This window comes from Bufo gargarizans, chromosome 10 (assembly GCF_014858855.1).
Source record: "Bufo gargarizans isolate SCDJY-AF-19 chromosome 10, ASM1485885v1, whole genome shotgun sequence".
Taxonomy (NCBI): Eukaryota; Metazoa; Chordata; class Amphibia; order Anura; family Bufonidae; genus Bufo; species Bufo gargarizans.
This window is the reverse complement of record NC_058089.1, coordinates 106,985,727-107,007,762: the sequence shown is the minus strand read 5'-3', so window position 1 is coordinate 107,007,762 and position 22,036 is coordinate 106,985,727.

Genomic DNA, 22,036 nt, shown 5'->3' with positions numbered 1-22,036 from the left:
CTCTGCCCAACCATCCTAATATAATTGCTTTTGGGGCAGCCGTTTTGCTAAAAAAAGAACTTTTATTAATATGCTAATGAGCCTCTAGGTGCTATGGGGGCGTCATTAGCACCTAGAGGCTCCGTCTACCTTCAGAAACTGCCGCCGCCCAGCGCGTCCCTCCAGCCCGCCCATCTCCTCCTGAATGCGATCCTCCTTGTGAGCGCCTGTATTCGGCGCATGCGCAGTGAATGTCTGACCGCTTCCCTGCTCAGACATCTCCACTGCACCTGTTCCTCGGAGCACTATGGCGTCATCGCGCAGGCGCAGTGGAGATGTCTGAGCAAGGAAGCGGTTAGACATTCACTGCGCATGCGCAGAATACAGGCGCTCACAAGGAGGATCGCATTCAGGAGGAGATGGGCGGGCTGGAGGGACGCGCTGGGCGGCGGCAGTTTCTGAAGGTAGACGGAGCCTCTAGGTGCTAATGACGCCCCCATAGCACCTAGAGGCTCATTAGTATATTAATAAAAGTTCTTTTTTTAGCAAAACGGCTGCCCCAAAAGCAATTATATTAGGATGGTTGGGCAGAGCAGACACTAGCGGATCGCTAGTGTCTGACAGCTAAATATGTGAAACCGAAGTGTTAGAAACCCTTTAAAGGTGTCTCATGGTGTTTCTTGGATATTAACAATGAAGAAAAACTATACAGTGCGGTCTTCATTATTAAATGAAAGGCAGCTGCAGGCTAATTGGCCACACAGTTCTTCACCGCAACTTGGACGTATCCCGCTTGCAGCACGGCTGCTCTGTGTGGCTGTACCCTAAGGCAGAGTGACCTGGGTATACCTGATTTATAGCGATTCATAAAAAATTAATTCGTAACTAATCAAATTTCTTGGCTAACTTTGGCAAAGTTGCCGAATCATATTTTACAAAACTTCGCACATCTCTAGTTATTACCCTTTGATAATGAACCAGAGTGAGAACCGAGAACTGATTAAAATGTCAAAGCTATGTCTAACAAATAATACATATACTGTAGATGTCTATAGTACAGATGCTCAAAGGCCAATGACTAGAGGTACTCCAAAGCCCCTTAGCCAGGTACTTTATGGACCAGCAAAAAAGCTAATTAGAAATTCTCCTCTAATGCACGTTTTATCCACCATAGCTTTAATGGTTGGTAAGAGTTTCTTGACCTTTAATGTAATAATCAAGAGCCCATGACCTCTAATGCTCAGGGATTCAGAGTATTCTCAGTCCTCCACTTGCACAAACAGAGGAACTAAGTCCAGTATATTTCTTTTTTTTAGGTCTAAGTGGTGTTCAATGTCAGGTGGTGGCTATCACCACTGTTATGGGTTTAATAACACTCATTGCAATTATATTATTTATAGTATCTGAGATACTCCAAAAAGTATCCCCTGACAGTTCCCTAGAGCGTCATTACCTTCACTGTTCTTTGACAGATTCAAGGCCTGGCTCACGCTGACTAACATACAGTAGATATAAGATTAAACTGGCTCTTCCAGAAAGCCATTTGCATAATATATTGCCATTTCCCACCTTTCATTCATAGCCTATTATGCCTATACAGAAATATACACATAATATTGTTCAGATGTCACTTTGGGCAATGCATATAACTATGCACAAAGTCTTCTGTAGGCAATTTATAGAGATGCTACTAATATAAGGAGTGCCATAACAGTTTATTAGAAGCTTAAAGCTAGCAATATGGCATTGAGTACAATTCTAAAGCTTTAAATTGTTATATCCTTTTATTACGAAGGTAATAGATATATTTAGATCATAATATCTTTCACTGTAAAGTGCCTTCTGCATTCCTTTTGAATAGTAACTGCAAAGTGTGGCTGGCATTTCAGTAGCACATGAACTTTTTCTCTGTAGACTTAAAAGACTATTCGGAATGGATTCATATTTGCAAATAAAAATTATTAATTAGGGTGTATACTTAAAAACCATATGCATTTCATGAACATCTCATTCCAGAACCATGGATACTGATATGAAGTTGGCCCTTACCGACTCTACCCTTCTGGGATAACTTTCCAGTAGGTTTTAGATAATAGCTTTAGGGATAAAATCCACTGAGCCACAAGAGCATTTCTCAAACATGTAACTGTAAGAGTAGTTCTGGTTTGCAATGAGCAATCCTATCCAAAATATATGTTTGTGATATGTTTTAGGTCAAGGCTTTGTGAAGGACAGTGAAAGGATAATTTGCTGCTGGGGTTTAATACTTTTATGGACTATTTCACATATAAACAATTATCCTTTATTGATCACATGACCTATATATACAATAACAGTGGGATAATTTATACTACAATAAAATAGACTATTTATGAAGAAACAAACCTTAATTTTCTCCCACATCATCTTTAGGAGGGGCTGCATTTTGTTATATTCTATTGTGTTTGAGCCTGGGACGGTGGCATACATAGAAGATGGAAAGCCCCATTAGTAAGGATCTGAATTAGCCCTTATGGTAATAGGTTTTGCCAACTGTAAGGGCTTTTCACGACTCTAGGAGTAAATACCCACCAACGTCTTGGGTGACAAATTGGTTCCTCTTAAGGGGGACTCCACTACAGATCTGTGCCACCCAGAAGCACTAAGTATGGGATCAACCAAGCAGTGGTGGATTGTCTACTAGAGATGAGCGAATCGAAGCTGCAACGAATGCGAATTTCCTCGCGCTTCGTGGTAACAAATCACATTTTTCCTAAAATGGCGGGTACATGTGTGAGGACTAAGGACATGGGGCAAGGAACACTGGGAAGGTGGGATCACCCAGATTGACATGCCTGCATGCAGCCAATCAGCAGCCAGCCAGCCCTGTGATGTCAAAGCCCTATAAATACGGCAGACATTTTAGATTCTGCCATTTTCCAGTGTTCAGAGTGCGGGGACAGACATGTGAAGGCGCTAGGGACAGCAAGTGGAAAAACTATTGTGGGGAAAGAAAAAAAAAAGGATTTATCAGTGCAGGGAGAGGATAGGGAGGAATCATTACACAGTATCTTAGTGCAGGGAGAGATGCGCTAGGGACATTGATAGAAAAGTGATTTACAAGTTCAGGGAATGATTATTTGGGAATCCAAATAGTCGTTAGACAGCTCTGTCATTCCAGCTTTTTGATATTGGGCCGCAAGTGTTATGTTGAAAAGCCTTTAGTGGTTTATATCTTAGTATCTTATTCAGTACTACAATAAAAAATATATACGCATTTCACTTCTGCAGTGATTTCTGGTGAAAGCGTATAGGGGCCTATTTCAGTCCAACAAGACATATATATTCTCAGTTCACTTCTGCAGTTATTTCTGTTGAAAGTGTATAGGGGTGTATTTCAGTAAAAAAATAAAAGTATATACGCACTGCACTGTTGCAGTTATTTCTGGTGAAAGTGTATAGGGGTGCATTTCAGTACTACAAGAAACATATATACGCACTTCACTGTTTAATTGCTTTCTGGTGAAAGTGTATAGTGCCCTATTTCAGTCCAACAAGAAAAATATATTCTTAGGTCACTTCTGCAGTTATTTCTGGTGAAAGCGAATAGGGGTGTATTTCAGTACTTTAAGAAAAATGTATACACACTTCACTCTTAAATTTTTTCCTGGTCAAAGTGTATAGTGGCCTATTTCAGTCCAACAAGAAATATATATTCTCAGTTCACTGCTGCAATTATTTTTGGTGAAAGCGAATAGGGGCGTATTTCAGTACTACTTGAAAAATATATACGCACTTCAGTTCAGCAGTACAATAAATAATAAGTACTTATTATTTATTGGATTGCTCCTGATAAAGGGACTTTGCATGATCCCGAAACGCGTTGAGCCGGATTTACTTATGAAATAAAGAACCTGAAAAGATGCCAAGTGTGACGATGGCTGGCTTCAACTTCTAACACTCTACAGGCATTCCAGGCTGGGGGGGTTTATAGGGTCACCCGATGTCTTGAGTTTATCCGGGTTACCACACCCCTCGTGAAGTAAGTCACAATGCACATTTTTTGGTTTTATTGTCAGTCTCTATTTACACTTCTAACATGCTTCTGTTATGTGGTTATGTCTACCCCTCCACCACAGGCCCTAGCCATATTTGGGAACCTGTGTAAGTGTGGGTTTGACTGATTAACTATCACTGTGTTTCTGGATATAAATAGAGACCTACGTTTTTGAACAATCGTTCCCATTTAGTATGGGGTACATATTGATAGGTCCTGTATGGATCACTAACTAGAGATATTGATTCAGCGCCACAAAGTGGGTAGAGGTTTGGTTGCATCAGGCAGGTTACCGCCTCCTTGACCTTCCACATCTAACCTATATTGTCCCTGCACTATATGCACATTATGTCACCTTGCCACTCTGTGGTATGATGATGCTGCTGCTGCCATATCCAGACTAGCTGAGCGGTTATGTCAACCCAAGTCCGAAGATTATCGCACGCAGAGCTCCAAACTTACAGGACAAACTGGTACGTAGTCATTTCCAGAGGCCTACACAAGGGTTGGGGAGGGGTGTCAGAATGCGTGGGACATACCCGTGCGGGAATTGCAATATTTGTCAATACATGATCTGCACTGACTCCTTTTCCACCTGCAGGCATCCGGCCGTGATATCTTTGGGTCATTACATCAACTGCCATACTAGGAATGTGATTTACACACTCATTTGCGAATGTGGAAAAAAATGTATGTGGGTCAGACCGGTCAGGAGTTATGGAAACGTATCCAACAGCATCTATCAAACATTGCCTTGGCCCGTCGTGACTGGACTCAAGCCAAGAAACCGTTAACCTCAGTCGCTGCGCATTTTCTGGACTGTCACCAGTGCATTACCTCTGGACTTAGGAATGCCGGCCTTGATGTGGTGCGCATGAATCTGAGGGGAGGGTCGCCCACTTCCCAGTTGCTACGTTTGGAGTCCAAATGGATTTTCAATTTGGATACAGTGGCCCCACATGGATTGAATGAAGAACTCACATTCACTGGCGTCTATAATACCTGAATTTGGGGTTTCATACAAGCATCTTGTGCGTGTGGGGGGCCACTTCTTCTTCTAGGGCCTTATGGCATTACGCCACCCCAGGAGTGATGGGGTCTGCACCACAATGGGCAATCCGCTCCGTGGTGGCAGGGCACCTGCATGGGTAGCCCACTAGTAGGTTTTCTGTTTGAAGCACATACATGCTTGTATTGTGCGGTCTGGGGACAGTGTTGATGTGTGCACTAGTTCGCATGTGCTATACATCAGCACCCACCCGGTACTGGCGATTTCATGCCTACACAGGGGTTTCTGCAAAGGGCTGTAGATTTAACAAAAGTAGGCACGGCCACCCGGCTTGCTATTATATCTTGATTATCAATTTATTGATTTTTCTATGTACCTAATCAACTTATTCCTTACAGGTCTTCTCCACCCACTTCACTTTTATTTTCCTTTTTCTTTTTTCACACACGTTTTGGGCACCTCTGTATCCACCATACTTTTCACTTCCACACTCGTGGTCTTTCCCACGTCATATGTCATCTATCACCTCACCATTTTTATTTATTTTTTTCCCTTTTTTTCCCTTTGGTCCAATATACGTCTTGGATCATAGAATAGGGTCCTCTTACCTTCGCTTTACATTATTGTTCATGATTGTTTATCATCAGTTTATCTTGTAGGAATTTATATTGATATTATGATAATGCACAAACTGAATGGAATGACGTGGTATAGCAGGAGGTGCTCAAACCCACATGCAGTCGTGCATATATATAGGGGAGCAAATCCTGCACTTGTGGCCCGTTGCTAATGGCAATCCCCAGCAAACATGCATACGGTGGAGGATGCCCGCAGCGAACCACAAGTACCACAATAGACATCCTACACAAGGTAACAATTGTGTGGATGTGATAATCAATATAACAATATAACAAAATAGCAAAAGACAGGTGCACTCTGCGGTATTACTAAATCCTCAAACTGGTTTTAAAATTGAGAGATTAGTCAACATGTCCTACGGTGTAGGACATGTCTAAGCCCGGGCACCGCGACAAGGTTTCTCAAGTAGCCCGGGACCTAACACTCTCCTACCTGTGCCAGTGGGCAAATACCAGGAGCCAGTGGGCAAATTACAGGAGCATAAGGCCGACTCACAAACAACTCACCAGTTACCTCCAGCATGTATCCATGCTTGCAATGGGAGGAGGGAGGAGTCTGCAAGTCCCACTCAAGACTGTCTGGTATATTATGATAATGCCACGAATATACATTTTTATTTATTTATTTATGATTATTTCATGTATTGTACATAGGATGTTAATCATATATTTACAGCTCAATGCTTGACCCCGGATGTATACACATATATATCTATATCTATGTCTATTCAGATATATGGGTGCTTTATTAACAGTGCCTCTGTGCATGCCTAACATACTGTCCCCATTTCAGGCATAATAAGTTTATTATGTGTATAACACTGCCCTATTGTTTTTCATGCCCTTCTTTATCCCCTTCAGCACACTGGGCTGCCCCTGGCTCTCCTACCTCAGCGGTGAGCGCATCGTGCGTTCCACTATCCCCTGTGGAGCGCACTATGCGTTCAACCATGCGTTCCACTGCGGCATCCTACTTCCGGTCATGTGTTTTTTCACACATCCGGTTCACGATCTCTGCATATGTGCCAACCAGCTCGGCTGGTATTGTTGTTGCTGCACTGCTCAACATGATTTTAAAATATAAAAATGTTTATTATATTGTATCTGGCTAGATCTCATTGCCCTTTCCTCCCCACGCACTTTTGTGAGGTGTGGCTGTGATCTGACAGTTGGAACGCATATGCGTTCCACCTGCCGATCATGTGACTTCCACACTTCCGGTTTCCGGACATGTATTGCCTGACATGCCTCCACACCGTCCACATCACCCTGCTGCACAGGTGAATGTAATTACAGCTTATTTGTTACCCTATATTATGTGATACCCTAACACACAGCTCTCTACCCCTGAGGAAGCCGGATTGCTCCGGCAATACGCGTTGGGCGTTTCTCATGCTTCCAGGTCCACTGTACCAGCGGTTGATGTAGGTTTGGCTCTCAATATCAGACCTCATTATGGTCCGTTTTAATTTTTAGTGGTCTTACCTTACTCTATATTTGCCTGATGCTTTGTATTGGATTTTGTATATGCTGGTTTATAGTGCATGTGCCTATTTTGTGGCAACCCAGTGGACCTGTGTGTGTCGGTTACATATATTATATTGCATACTTACACACTTTGTTCTAATTGTATACCATTTTTTATGTGTGTCCAATAAACTTTATATACATTTTTAATATTGACTTATTGTCGGATGTGCATTTATGGGGTGGTTCTTGTGACTCTCTCTCGGGTCAGGTGATCTGTTATATGCTTTTTTTACCACCCTTTGCACTCTGTGTATTATTTGGTGTGCCCCCTGTCTTTTTAATTAGCCATATCCACACTATGTCACCTCTGTGGTATCCTGCTCCTGCCATCTCCACACTATGTCACTTTTCCACTCTGTGGTATCCTGATGCTGCTGCCATCTCCACACTATGTCACCTTTCCACTCTGTGGTATCCTGATGCTGCTGCCATCTCCACACTATGTCACCTTTCCACTCTGTGGCCTCTCCCTGATGCTGCTGCTGTTGCCGCCACATCCACACTCTGTTTTTGGGCCACTCTGTGGTATCCTCATGCTGCTTCAACCTCATCAAAATGTCATAGGTCCACTATGTGGACTTCTCATGCTGTTCCCACCCTCCCTACTTCATGACTGGGCCACTATTTTGCCTTTAGGCCTGGATGACATCATCATTCATTTGATCTTTCTTCTGATCTGTCAGAAGGAAGGAAAAATTAGACGCACAATGGATCCTGTCTGTGTAGAAGCTGTATGGCCTGAATCGTCCCATCAGAATTGGTTTATGATTTGGTATCCAAAAGCAGGAGTGGGTACAAAGCACAGAAGACATGCAAATATTCGGTTCATGTGTCATCTCTGTTTTAGATCCACTCCAGTTTTTTTTTTACATTAGCAATAATGATGGATTATTGAGCAAATGCTGACTGAGTGAAGACGTATGCTCAACAGACAGGATCCGTTTTTTGCGGGTTATTATTTTGACGGCTCATAGGAAGGGCAAAATAATCAGTGACGTCAACAGAAACTTACTGCTGACACCCTCTCCACTCTGTCGGGGTGAATTGGTGAATCAAATTTTTTCAAAAGTCGCTCATCTCTATTGTCTACCATAGGTATTGTTACCTAGTTTGTTTTTTTTTTAACTCCCCTGCTGATCCTGTGCCCCATCTCTGTCATGCTGCTTGGCCTTCTCATCTCTTTCATATTTCTTTAGTTGAAGATAAAAGAAAGATAGGAGGCAGCGCCTCATGTGTGGTGTTGTATAATAATTGGTACAAGGGGTAAGTAAAAACTCTTACCAGATGATGTTGTGACGAGTCACAACACCTATATGAAGCTTGTGCTGATTTTCCCGATCAGCGTGCGGAATGCCTGCGCTGCTGCCTAGGTTCCAGCCCCGTGCCTTGGAAGCATTCGTCAGGGAGCAGTTCGTTGCAGAAGAAGAAAGAAAATGATCCTTTCGGATGGCGCTGTCAGCAGGAGTCAGAAACAGGTAAGTATTGATAACATAATACTTTTTATTTACAGTCAACGCCTTTCAGGGGCGGAGAGCCCCCTTCATCAGGACAATATACAACATAAAACAGCATTCACATGTGGCGGTTATTTAAACTCAAAAAAGGCGCGGGAGGCCAAACAAAGGTGGAGCAAAAGGAGGGGGCGGGGGGTGGCAGTGTGTCTCAACCAATAGAGGGCTGTCAACGGGCATTCAGTTTCTAGCTGATCACTTTAAAAATATATATAGTGGACCTGATTTCTTTTGAAAAAATAAAAAAATAAAAAATAAAAATAAATGATTATATTCTAAGGTGCTTTGGAATATATAAAAAAATATTTCTTTAGTTGGCACAAGTCTTTCTATCCAGTTCCCCTTCTTTGCCAGCTTCCCCCCTTGTCTCATGATGGAAAGTACTGACCTGGTGGGCCAGGAGTATCACAGCCACAGTCGACAGTTAATAAAATTAAAGTGCTGTGGCTGACTTTAAAAGGGGATTTGTGGTAGTAGAATATTGATGACCTATACTCAGGGTAAGTCATCAATATATGATTGTGGTCTCCAACTCCTAAAAACTCTGCTGATCAGTTCCTTGAAGAGGACATAGCACTTGAAAGGGTCCTGCTATCTCTTCCTAGACCAGCAATGTCACATTCATTGGTCAAATGGTCTATGCCCATCTCAGGTTCATTTATGTAAATGGACTTCGCTGCAGTATTGAGCCCACTCACTATACAATGTACGGTGTTGTGCTTGGTATGTTCTATGGATGCTGCAGCACTCAACATAGTACAGCGGCCTCCTCAAACATCTGATCAGCGGGAGTGCAACTGATCTGAGGATTAGTCATAAATATTCTACTCCCAGAAAACCCTTTACAGTAATGAGATGTTTGGCCGCCATCCAAATCACCTGTATTATGATCCACCACTGCAACCATAGTTAGGGGCCCATTGCAACCATATGCTCTTCATCTATGGTATACAACGGGCTCCTTTTCTACTCTTTTTTTCTTTTGTTTCTCTAAATATATATCACAGAGAAAACAAAGTGAAATAATCTGATATTGCTTCAGCAATCTCTTGTAACTTGCTTCGACAAGCCCCTGTTATTAGCCTGTTCATACTCCAATCTCTTTCATCAAGTATAGAATAAAAGGTACAGAGCAAAACAGCGCACGGGAAAACAGACTTGAAAGTAAAGCTTTGATACATATTGCAAATTATGTTGATCTATTTTCCAAATCACATTAACATTCAAAGTACATGAATTATTAAACACTCCACAGCTAAATCATTGTACCTCGCATCCCATTAAAAGGAACAACAATCTTTGAGAATTGCACCACAAAAATTGAGAGGAACATAATTTTTCAAAGGCTCATTTGGTAATTAATCTTAAAACATCCATTTTCTACAATAATGGTTGATATCAGTATAAAAAAAAAAGAAATAATAATAATAATATTTGCATGTTGAATTTTCTATTACCTTCCACAAATCTTAGCTGTGTGACCTATTTTACTATGGCAATTATGGCCAACATATGTCCCTCCAATTATGGCTTTGTGAATAATATCAGTGAAATGCATTACCTGTACATTACCTCACGCTGCTCTTCGTTAACTTAACGTAATTACAATCTATTGCATAGTATTAAGCTTGACAGGAATTTCCATAATAGTGAAAGTGGGCTGTTGCTGTTTATGAACACAGTCCTTTATTTACTCAATGTAATAAAATATTAATGTGTAATTTATTATTATTTTTTTTTTTTACTGTGTTGTTTCTACAGCATTTCCTTTATGTAAATGTATGACTTAGAAGATCATTTGCATTAATAGCTGTAATTCTCAAAGTAGGCTACGAAATGAAATAGTTGAGCTGAATAAAAGAAAATGAAAAATAAAAATTAAACACACTTTGTACGTAGCCGCAGACCTGGACTCTTCTAGCCGATTGATTGTAATAGAAAATCTCTATACATATAATTTTTAATTTTTTTTTCTATTATTTTTTATTCTTCCTAAAGAACAATCATCTTGGTTTTCTCAAGGCAATTTTCTCACTGTAACACAGCTGCACATTTAGATGAGTTTTACCACCTGGTGTAGATGTTTGGAGGGTCATAAATGTTCATCATTTCTGGAAACGTTTTTGCATTTGAAGGTTACGGGAGAAGCATTCATTAAAGACACGAGATCTAGAACCAACGAGAAAAGCTAGCTAACAAAAATTTTATGAGGCTTATGGAGTTAATATAGATCAGCAGAGCTCAAGTTTTTTAGATGTAGCAGAATTGGGTTTATTATTTGGCCATATTCCACATGATGGCAGGTGGCAGTAACCTCCGATTCTTATAGTCATTTTTCTTTAAATTCCAGGCACTTATGATGTTTCCTGACTTTCAGCCCTCTTAGCTCCTATTCTTCTGTAAATCAATGCTATAGATTATTTCTGGTTTCCTCACCTTGGCAATCAATCACTGTTAGGTAACCCCCTCCTCCCCCAATCTCTGTCAATGTGTAAAAACATAGTTGACTGAATCTTTGACTACACAATTACAGATGTGTACTTGTGTTAGAGGGCATATGTAAAAGGAAGAGATTTGAGGCATACAGATAGTGGGAGTAGTCTGATGTTAGGCATGATCCTATATGTTATAAGTATATGGAAAATCAGAGGAGTGTGTAGGCCACAGAACTGAAGAGAACCAGGAGTAGATGATAAATGGCAAAAGATTGTAGTAATAGAGGAGGACCAGTGAGAGGACAGCAGCCTTCTGACCTGTATATAGTGTGCTCCAGAGCAATGGAGCCTAAATATGGGTTGAATTACCCCCAGATCAGTTGGATCAGTATTTAGATCAGAGAAACAGAGGCTACAGAAAGCTGCCAGTCAGTGCAAGAAGCAACAAAACTACCATTGACAGGTGGTATGTAGCAAAGTTCAGCAAAAAGCAGGAGGCAGCTAGTTTCTAAATAGTGTGATAACTAAGACATCAGAAACTGTGCTTTTGCAAAAACACTTTGTTGTGTGAAGAACTATAGTGTTCAATTGTAACCAGCTAATGATGACCTACCCTCAGGATAAGTCATCATTCTCCTATCAGCGGGTGTCTAAGTCCTGGAACCCCACTGATCAGTTGTTTCAGGAACACATGGTGCTCACCAGAGCTCAGGTGAGCACTGTGGCCTCGCAGCAGCTTACCAAGCACAGCGCCGTACATTGTATAACTCTAATGACTTGGCCACGTTAACGATGTACTGTTACATCATAGGCTTAGGAAGAGGCCACGGAGATCCCAGCATCTTCTAACAGCTGATCAGCAGGGGTCCTGGGTGGCGGAAGGATAGGTAATCAATATATTTTCCCAGATAACCCCTTTAAGATCTCTTTCTGACTGAAACGTTTAAGCAATTTTTTATTGGGACTCCTGTATGTCACATGGATCGGTAAGTAAAGCTATAAACATTATATTTGGATCTCTAGTGATACTAGCCTTTTCTATATATCCAACAAGATAATTGTTACCAACTTGCTCACTCAACCAACACCTATTACTTATAAATATGCACAAAATAAAACCGATAACATGTTTGCCAGGAGTCCTCCCTCTGACAACTCTGCAATGTTTGGGCATACCTGTACTGCAACCAGTCTTATACCACAATGGACTGCTGTTCCCATCTGGGGGACCTTTTACGTTTGCGTGACCTAATACAACATAAAGACAGGATTCACAAGAAAAAAGCTTTTTAAAAATTAAATTAAATTAAAAAAAGTAGCAAAGAAAATAATGAGAAGCATGTTCTATCTCTTCAACTTAAACTATATCATACCCCTATCCCATCATAATCACCTGACAAATTGTGCAGTATTTACCCCTAATAAAACAAATAAAATGGAATCAAATTATACAGATCATATTATATATTGGACCAGAAATAAATAAAAAATAAATTTTGACCTTTCGACCACCAAGTTTACAAAACTGGTAAATACTATGCCTTCTGGTTTCAATGTTCATTAAGTTGTTAATATTTCACACCATTGTGTTTAAACTCAAATTTATAAGATGCATGTCTGGTGAGAGGGCCTTTAAATTTTCTTCATAAAATGCATTTTGTGAGCCTTCCTGCTGTTTTCCTCTGTTTAGAATTTTTATACACCTTGCATTTATCAAACAAGCATTAATTCAAATGGAAAATTTGTGACGATCGTCCCCTCTCATACTCTGTCACGCTCTAGCAATCTCCTTCATGACTGTGTCTTGCTCCGAAGAACTGAATTATCAGAAAGTAGTGCGATTATGAACACTCGGTTGGATTATTATTACCAAATTAGAAAGCTGTCACAGCTTGAGAGGAAAAAAAAATCTAGACTTTGATCTCCCATGACCTTATAAAGAGAATATGTCACCATAGCTGATCAGTTCACAATGTTTCCAGCCTCACACATCACACTATTGACCAAGCTGACTCATCTCTTTTTACAAACAACGTTACCTCTGGTTGTCACACAGCAAAAATACTTCAATGGATCACCATGATGAGATACAGTATTGGCTTCTGGTGACACAAGTATGAGAGATGAGGCTGGGTTAGTAGAAACTCCTGAGAAGTTACATGGGATAAAAAGATTTTGTATAAATGGAAATTTGTTAGTAATTAGAGATGAGCAAATCGATTCTAAGATTTAGGAAATTTAGTTTTTTTTAGGTTCTGATTCAAATTAACTTAAATTTTGTGTGATTTGATTCAGGAGAATCAAGAGAGAGAGATTGACTTTTCCTGGCAATCTGAACACCTTCAATTCAGGTTGAATCTATTCAGACCTGAATCGGAAAAATGATTTGGGCAAATTGGATTTGAATCGAATTTTAAGAAATTTGATAATATCTACTATTACTGTTTACAATTTATTTCTACAGAATCAAGCACATGTTCCCATTCATTTGGATTTATGTTTTACTCCACAGTACTACACTTTCATAGTTATTGTATAATGTTAGACCTGTGGCTAAAAGAGTTTGACAAGTGTCAACCAGACCAGTTGACAATAGACTCAGGAGGTTGTAGGAATTAGTACGTGAAGAAATGAGAAAACCTTAGTTTGAGCACAGTTAAAGGAATGAGCTGTTTGGATGCTGCTGTGACTATTGGGGAGGAGGACGCTTTATATGCCCTTTAGGGGGGATAGACTTGTACTGAAGCTGCTGGCTGAAGAAGAGAGAAACAATTTCACTGCTGGGAAAATAGGGAAGCTTTATGGCTACTGGCGGAGTTATAGGGTTCCTGTGACTATTAGGGGAGTTAGGTTGCTTGCTTGTGCAGTACCCCAGAGTTGGTGATAAATGCAAAGTTTGGTCTCTTATATAATGTTTTTTAATGCTAATGTAATTTAATGCACACTAAGTTGTTCCAGCATTAGCTAGGCATGGACAGAGTTAACAATCCTCATGCACCCTTCTCTAGAGCTTAGGGTGTGGGTTGGCTCCACCCCATAGTTTTAGGAAATTCCAGTAAGTCTATCTGTATAGAGGGAGAAGGTAAGGAGCAATATATATGTTATCCTCTCCTCCACACTCTTCAGGCCGTGGAGGCTTTGTCACCTCTACACGACCCAGGAGATTAAAAAAAGCAAGAATTAAAGGAGGAGGATTTGCATGGCTACAGCGAGAGAGAGAGAGAAACAGAAAGGTAACCCAGCTTAAAACATTCCAGACCCTGCTTCTGCAAAGGGGAAATATGTTAAGACATCCTATGCATACCAGACTAGTTGACACTACAGTCACAGCTTCCTGATTGCAGTTGCTAGCCAGAGATTGCAGTCACAGAGACTTTAGCAAGAGACAGAGTAATATGATGGACATTGCTGACAAGTACTTGCTTAGCTCATGTTTGAACATCTGAGAAGATTTTTTACTATGTGCATAGAATTGCTGGACGTACTACAACTTCTATTTTGTACATAGTAAACTTTTGTTTGGTTGGTTACTGACTCTCCTAACACCACACACTGGCTATTTCAAGCCCTGCCTTGCACCTACATGGACATTTAACATAAAGGACACCGCCATACTACCATCAGTCAGGGAACCCCACAGCTACAGAGATTGCCTTAAGGGAATAGAAAATGCCCCTATTTCACTGCACCAGAGGCAGTGACGGCCTGAGAGAGTACACCATAACTCATCATCATCAAGGACACTACCATTCCCATCCTCTGCTCCAGCTCTTTAGGGTCTTGATGCACCTGCTGTATCTACCCTTATGTGGAGTACTATTTTTACTACTTGATGGTGGAGAGGCACTTTCCGATGACCTTGGGGTGGGGGGTGGTTCAAAAACTCATATGATAAGGCCAGGCTCATACATTTCCAGGTTCAGCAAGTTCAATGGTCATTTTTTGTGGTCCACAATCGGGCTGTGTGAACCTATCCCCGAAGTGTTTTCTTAACAATCAGTAACAATTTACCCAGGCCTATAATAAGGAATATTTACTAGCTCACTATTAATACCATTTGCAAATGGAAAAATAACATTATTATTAAGTTGGTAGTGCAAAGTTTGATTGTGCTATAGGATAATTTTACATGTTATGTAATAACTATGGAGTAAAACGACTGTACTTTGCAATAGATCACCCACTTCTTATTTGTATATCGCTGTTATCAAATGTAAAACATATACCATACATCCACTGTGTTAATTGGAGAGAACTTTACAAAAGACAGGTTGACAGCCTATGTCTAAAATCCAATATCTATTATATAGGCGAGCTCCTTACCGAGAACTTCTTGCTACCTTACACAAAATCCTCTCATACTTGTTAAAGCAACCTGTCAATCTCTATTAAATAACTGGTCCACCATCCTGCTCTGTAAATGGGTAATCTAAGCTGGAGCGCTCCTCATCTTCTTACAATGTTACTAATCTCTCAGATCTATGTCATGACACTCAATGGGGACTGAGCTAAAATCAATAGTGGGAGTAATTGTTCAGGAGCCTCTATAAGGGACAGTAAGAAAAGTAATACAGAAGTCATTTAATGATGTTCTCATCAGACTGACATGCTGACAAATGAAGACTATTTGTGGGTCCTTCAGGAGCAGTCCTTTAACCTTTGATAATGCTGGTAGATGAGACAAAACATATGTTGTCTACAACAAAGCAATGTCTATGGTTTTCTCAAAGGAAGAACAACCAAGATGAAATGGGAATCCAGTGGACACTGAGACTTAATCTTAACATAAACCTAATGTGTGTCTGCTCATGAAACAGTTATGCAATATAATCCCATTCCTAACCATCATATAAAAGATGTGAAAATGGAGCTGAACTTGTAATTTGACTAGATGTGCCATCATATCATAAAATATTACCTATGATTTCCAACAGAGCTACCTCCAACAGTAATTCCAAAATTCCCTGGAGATTGTAGCTTCACATGGAACCAATGTAAAATTTTACAATGTACCCAAGAGGTAGAGAAACTCATTGGCACTGCTGATGATTTAAATAAACCCTGAGGTGTGTTTTCCAAAGTGTAGGAGGCAACAGAGGATTTCTGTCATGGCTGAGGATGGGGGAAATCCTCAGCCGTGTGTTGTTAGAGGATGTCCGGTCGCTGCTTGGCCAGGACCACAGCATTAGGGAGCAGGTCACCTCCTATTGCGTCCCTAACGCTGACCCTGTCTCCTGTCAGTATGAGCCGACCTTGATGGTAGGAGGGCTCATACGCCGGAACCTAAAGTCCCTACAAGCCCTCAAGTCGGCCCTGACCTAGGTGACAGAGTAGGACAACCCACTCCTCCAAGACAGGGAGGATCAGGAGTCCCAATGGCCAAGCTGTAGGGAAAAGGGGAACACAAATGCAAACCAATGTATATGGTAGGTGCTGCACTAGTTCCAGCCACCTGCCACAGCCCTGCTGACTGGATCCGTGTACAGGAAAACTGAAGTCCACAAATACATCCACACACCGGAACCCAGATACATGGCAGCACAGAAATATACAAGAAAGCATAAACCGAACATCACACAGACAAAGACAAACTGAACATGAACTTAAACTTATGACCACAGTGGTGGCTCTCACAGGCAGATCAAAAACACAGGAGGCTGCTCCAGCTAGCAGGGCTGAAGCAACCTACTGAAGCCTGCAAGAGACTCAGGCTATATAGGCCAAAAAGCCACACCCACCGGTCAACCACACCCAGTGACATCACACACACTGGGAAGGAAGTTAACCCTTCCAGCACACAGAAGGGAAAACACACATATAAGGGGAAGTGCACACAAAACATAATAAACCGTGCACACAACACACACACCTAACAAAAGGGAGTCAGGTGAGACCGCATGCCAGGGCAGCAAGCTGCCTAGCGACGCTCAGGCTGCTCTGCTGCAAATTGCCTGCGGCAACCACAAGTGAGGCCACACACCAGCGGCCCTCACCCATGGTTGAATACCCATAGAAAACCGCAGGCAACCGCATGCGGTCAAGGAGTCACGGTCATGGGCATGGCCGTGACAATTTCAAAAACTGCAATCTGATTAGCACAGGTGAAACTAAACTGTAGAGTCTAGGGGATTATGCATTCTTCACCCTATTTCCCCTGCAACGAGGGATGGACTAGTGAATCACTAGGTCACATTAACTTAGTGTAGTCTGTGATTGATGGCAGCAATGTAGCAGTAGTAAATTTAGTCCACTGACAACCAGAGAGCAGCAACAAGAAGCCAACAGAAGGGCCAGTAGCAAAGAGAATAACATAGTTCAAACAAGCTGGGGTCAAAGCCATGGATCCACAGGTGTGAGCAATTGTAGGAGCAAAGAGAGTAGCAATGTTATGACCAAGCTGGAATGCGAGCTGTGAAACCAAAGGTGTCAGCAATCCAAGTAGCCAAGACAGAAGAAGAAAGTAGTCTTTTCAAAGTCTTGCATAACCTGGAACCAGAGCCATGGAACCACAGACTTTAGCAGGCCAATATGCAAAGCAATATTTTGGTCAGCCAGAAGTTCAAGGGTAAGCAAACTATGAGGCAAGGAAACAGCCGGGCTCAATAGATAGAAACTAACAGAATACCTATAATTATGCAAAGTCTGAGGACATCATTTTCAGGCCTTGGATACCCAACACAACACTTGCAGGTCAGCTGGACCGAAGTCAGGTGTGGGCAGGAGTTGTAGAATAGTTGGTCTAGATCCTGGATGGATGAGTAACAAAAGAATCTCCTGCATTTGATCAACGAGGGTCTGACACCCTGTACTCTTGACGATCAAGAATTACACAGCTCTTTTTATTCTGCAATAGACAGAGCTGGTTAATGTAGAGCCTCTCCCATTCATTTTTGCTGCAGAACAGTTGATCAGCAGTGGTGTTGGACCCTTGCTGATCAGATAGTGATAGACCAGCACTTGTAAAGGGTTGGACAGCCCCTTTAATGTCCACACAAAACCAATGGATTACTCCATATTCCCATTTTGCTGTAGCAATTTACTGTAGTTAGAATATAAAGTTTTTTTTTTGCCTTCTCCAGGAACACTGCTATAGATCAGGGATGCCCAATCTGCGGCCCTCCAGCTGTTGCAAAATTACAACTCCCAGCATGCCAGGGCAGCCAATAGCTATCGGCCTACAGCAGGGCATGGTGCGAGTTGAAGTTTTACAACAGCTGGAGGGCTACAGGTTGAGCGTCCCTGCCATAGGTGAATAGGCTGGACTTGATGGCCTTATGCCCTTCTTCAACTGGTGGGAATGTACTTGATGCGCTAGAATGTTAATTATTTGCTAATCTGTTTATTTAAGGGTTATTTTACATTGTGCTTGCAGTATCTGCACTAGGACAGCTCCTGACTCATACAGCAAGCATATCCATAGGCTTTCCTTCACCCAATAGAGGTTAATATAGTGTACTTTTAACCTTCTTATATATACTTATATACATCGTTATACTGTAGCGTTTTTGACTGTATGAAATAGCATGACACCCTGCATTATTCCATGCAGAGGCAGCCAGTAAAGAAATTTGTACCATGTAGTACTGTAATTTTTTTTTTATAGCCTATGAGCAAAATTGCATTGTCAGAATCAATATCCAACTATACAGTCACATACAACAATTAATTCATCTCGAGACAGGACACTGATGTCATCGGATCAGTCGGGGAATTTGCAAATATACATTTGTGTACTTGTCATGTGCTATGGCAAAAGTGTTTGTCATAGTTTGGAAGGAATGTAAAACTTGGTGCAAATAAGGTCAGAACGGTAACATTTGCTCATTGTTCTACTTTCTCTACTGAAATAATGCGCAAATTATATGCAATTGCATGAACATCAAATAGAGTAAGCCGGTCTTACCCAGGTATGCTAATATGCCTGATTAAACACTACTGAAAAGAATTCTAAAGTCATTTTCAAAGTCACTGGTTATTTTCTTTGAGTAATTAGTCACCCGGTGCACTCCAGGAAGGCAAGAAGGAACCGTTTTCAACAAGAGGCAGACCAGTTCTGCTTTGAAGAAAAATTCCAGACATAACATCACTTTGATGAAACCCATGTAGGATACCTGTGATGGTCAGACTTGAAAATGACAAATTAGAAATATATTATTGGCCTGGAATGTTTGTTTTTGCATCACATGACTCGTCATTTCTACTTGTCACTTGATTGCATGAACCTGTCAACTGACGCAACAAAAAGTATCTTATGGTTGATGCATTACCTAGCAATGATGTTTGCAGAGAGTTGCTATGTGAAATGGTGGCCAAAACATGCACATTATATGCTTTTATGCTTATATTCAAAGGAGTTGTCTCCTTTCAACAGTCTTTTTTTTTTGTAGAAGGGTGTTCAAACAAGGTAAACTGTGGATGTCCCATAGCTGGGATCCCTAGTGATCAGATATAAAGGGTAATGCCTTAGAGGAAATAGAGCATTAAATGGCTAATGTAATTCTGCAGCACCCCCAGAGGGCAAATGGTGCATTACACACAGCATTGAAATGAATCATGTATCTGTTTCCACCAAAGTGAGAGTCATTGCTTCTAGCCATCTATCATTCTGAATGTCAAGTAAGGGTCCTGAAAGAGACACAATTTCTCACATTTTTATTTATTTTTTTACTTAGAATGTAAGTATTACAAGGGAATTCATTCTGCCCCCATTTGCTGTGTTCCTTTTCTGGACACAAAATCCCTGCAAGCAACGTTTTTGTGTGCAGCATTGGCAACTGAACAAGCCGTATCCGTCACCCAAAAACCATGTCAGTGAATGATGCCAGACCCAGCGCCCATTGACTTACAATGGTTTTAGTGCCAGATCCGGTTTCTTAATTTTCAATATAATACAACCAAATCTGTTCTGAACAGATGCAGACAGTTTTTAGAACAGAGGTGTTTTGCTGTGGTTTTGAGATTCCCTGGCGGATCTCAAAACCGTACAGCAAAAATGCTAATGTGAAAGTAGCTTTATTCTGACAAGAGAAAGATTTCTCCAAAATCAAATGGTATAATAATGGGTCCTATTGCACTACCATGGCTATAGGATTTAGATGCAGTGCTAGGACAGGGTTATATAGGAAAACACATACTATCCCTCTGCAACCTGCAAGCTTGAAAGGTTAAAGGGGTTGACTTATGACTAGTTTCTGTCACTACCAGAGCTTTGAGACATTCTCAAAGCTCTGTGTCTCCACCCCTGTGATGATGTCACTTAGGGTTGGAGGTTTTCTCACTGTTCTGTTTCTCCGCCCCTGTGATGAGGTCTTACTCTCAGCTGTCTCTCCTGCGTTTGATTTCTCTGCCTTTAAATCACCCCTCCTCCTATTGCAGGGCGTGGATTATATTTCTCCTTTCAGTTGTAGCTCTGCCTTGAGTATCTTCACTCCTTTAGCTACTAGTTCTCTGGACCTGTGTTCTGCTGCTGCAAGCACTCCGGATATTGCCAGCGGTCCTTGGATCCGTCTTCTCTACGGCTGCAGCTCCATCAGCTAAGTGTGCAGACTTTGTTATGTACCTGGTGATTTCCTGACTGGATCTGAGGTGGCCCCGGTTCCCTCCTTATTCTGTGCAGGGCATCGGAGGCCGTGCCCCTTCCACTATTGTAGGGGTTACAGGGCTCATCAGTCTAAGGTACGCGGGCATGCCTCGTTCCACCATTTGGATCCGGGCATGTGCTTTAGCAGCATAGGGAGAGTGTTGAGGGTCTGACAGGGGTCACCCTTTCTCTTCCCTAGTTTGGGTCCGGTCAGTAGCTCTTTTTACTGTGTATACTCTTGTTACCCTTAAACAGCCGTGACATTATAATCCACCAAAACCGTCCTTGTTGACATGGATCCGCTTTCTGACCTGGTTGACCGCATGCAGGGTCTTTCTTTGGAAGTAGCGGATCTCCGTCAATCTCTGACTCAGCTACAAGCATTGGGCTCTGCTCCGGCTCATGGAGTCTGTTGCGAGCCAAAGGTCTCACTTCCGGAAACGTTCTCCGGGGGCAGTGAGAATTTTGTTCGCTTCAGAGAGGCATGTAAACTCCATTTTTGTTTGTGTCCCCACTCCTCTGGTAATGAGGAACAGAGGGTGAGGATTGTCATCTCCCTGCTCAGAGGTAATGCTCAGACTTGGGCTTTTTCGCTGCCATCAGGGGATCCTTCCCTGCGATCCGTGGAGAGGTTTTTTGTGGCCCTGGGGCAGATATATGATGACCCGGATCGTGTTGCTCTGGCAGAATCGAACTTACGTGTTCTATGCCAGAACAAACTGTCTGCGGAGCTTTATTGTTCTGAATTTCGGAGATGGGCAGCTGATTCAGGCTGGAATGATGCTGCACTCCGAAGTCAGTTCTGTCATGGTCTCTCAGAGGGTTTGAAAGATGCCTTTGCTTTCCATGAGAGACCAACATCCTTAGAGTCTGCCATGTCATTGGCGGTACGCCTTGACAGGCGTCTAAGGGAAAGAAACAAGACCTCTCCGTCCAGCCATTGTCAGTCTAGGGGCAATGGTGCGGACTCATTCAGTATGCAGGGGTCTCATCCTGTCTCGCTCCCCTCTGAGGAGGAGCCCATGCAGCTAGGCCGACTTGCCCCTGATAAAAGAGGATTTAGTCCTCAGAATATGGTGTGTTTTTGTTGTGGGGGCATAGGTCATTTGGCAAATGTTTGTCCGTCTAGGAGATTCCTGAACTGTACTAAGAGCGATAATAAGAGAAAAACCTCAAGAGGTGGATCATCAAGTTCTGCTTCATCTGCTACTTTGGGCAAAGTTGATGTGGGAATTGATGCTTTTCCTCTGACCTGCAGTTCCCGTTTTCTCCTGTCTGCCAGGGTGGCGCTAGAGAGCAAGGTCATTCCTTGTGAGAT